The sequence below is a fragment of the Lissotriton vulgaris genome, chromosome 4_1 (assembly GCF_964263255.1).
Source record: "Lissotriton vulgaris chromosome 4_1, aLisVul1.2, whole genome shotgun sequence".
Classification (NCBI taxonomy): domain Eukaryota; kingdom Metazoa; phylum Chordata; class Amphibia; order Caudata; family Salamandridae; genus Lissotriton; species Lissotriton vulgaris.
The window spans coordinates 35,817,094-35,818,676 of record NC_141691.1 but is presented as its reverse complement, the minus strand read 5'-3'; positions in this window follow the sequence as shown (position 1 = coordinate 35,818,676).

The window sequence follows — 1,583 nt, the reverse complement described above, 5'->3', positions numbered from 1 at the left end:
ATCTTGAAGTGGACTACCCCAAAATAAATGGCACCTCAGTACCACTACTATTATATGCGGACGACGCCGTGATCATGGCTCGCACGCAGCGAGGTCTTCAGAAAGCGCTAACAGGATTCTCAACCTTTATGACCACGAGAGGCTTAAAAATTAACGAGGGAAAAACATTCACAATGTCATGCACATTGAGGAAAAATATACCAGATTGTAAAACCTTCGTCAACAACACCAAGATAGCTATGAGCAAAACCTTTTCTTACCTAGGCATCATATTTAATAACAGGGGCACATGGTCAACAGCAATAACCTCCCGGAACCTGGCTTTTTCCCGCACGATAGGTGCTCTTAAACAATTTGCTAAAAGACTGGGTAGGAAACCTGTAGATATATTACTTAAGATTTATGCAGCTAAATGTGTGTCCACTGCTGTATATGGGGCAGGCATTTGGGGACTAGCAGATTGTACACAAATTCAAACAGTGGAAAATGCTTTTTTGAGGCATTTATTATCAGTCCCCCGCTCCACGTCTACTACCATTTGCCACAATGAACTGGATAGAGTCCACATCACCGATCTGATAAAGATAGCGCCAGTGATGTTGTGGTTTAAGATCTGGACATGTGATGATACAGGTTTCAACAGGGAAGTAATCCAAGACTGTTTAAATCATTCCACTTCTAGTAAGCAGTCATGGTTAGCCTATGTAAAAAAGTTTTTGTTCTCTATTGGTAAGCCAGATCTCTACCTAAATCCCACATCATGCTCACAAATAGCAAAAAAAGCCCTAAAAGTGGCATGTCTTGACTTACTGGAGGAAAGGAGATGGTACCTAGATGGGCACAAGTCTACCATAGTAGCCCATCGTAACATCCTACATGGCACAGGCCTTCACGCTTATCTAGCCCCAACCTATTCGTGTTATCATAGAATGCTCCTGACTCGAATGAGGACGGAGTCATTCTACAGGTTAATATCATTTCCGGCCCCGAATGATTGGTCTGCTAATTTGGAAAAATGCCTGTGTGATGACCTATCCAAACAGTCAAACTTACATTGCATTTTCTTTTGCAAGTATTACCAGTGGGGGAGAAAAAGATATCTGTTACCATTGTTAAAGACATGGGGTTTGAGAACCTGTAAAACTGCACTGGTCAGACTGTACACGATGCAAGATGAACTTACCATAGTGACAGCGATAACATTTTTGACCTTCACTGTAAAGTGTAGAGGATCTATGGGCAATGGTTAGGACTTCATGGATAAATAAAAATTGTAAAATCGTATTATATTGTACCTTACCACATCAGATAATACGTAATACAGGAGTCTGTATGAATTCCAAGAGTCCTTCAATGAACTTTAGACATTTTTATACATTTTAATGGAATTCATCTGTTCTGTCCTCATGATATGTATTTTTGTAAGAAGTTTTTAATGAGAAAAGCTATTTAGTCTGTTTATGTTTGTATTCTGTATGCTTTTATGGTTTTTTGTCAAAATACCGAATAAAGCTAATTTTGAATTTGAATTTGAATTTGACTTACAGTACAAAATTATTAGGGTTTGCTGTCCAGCACGTTCC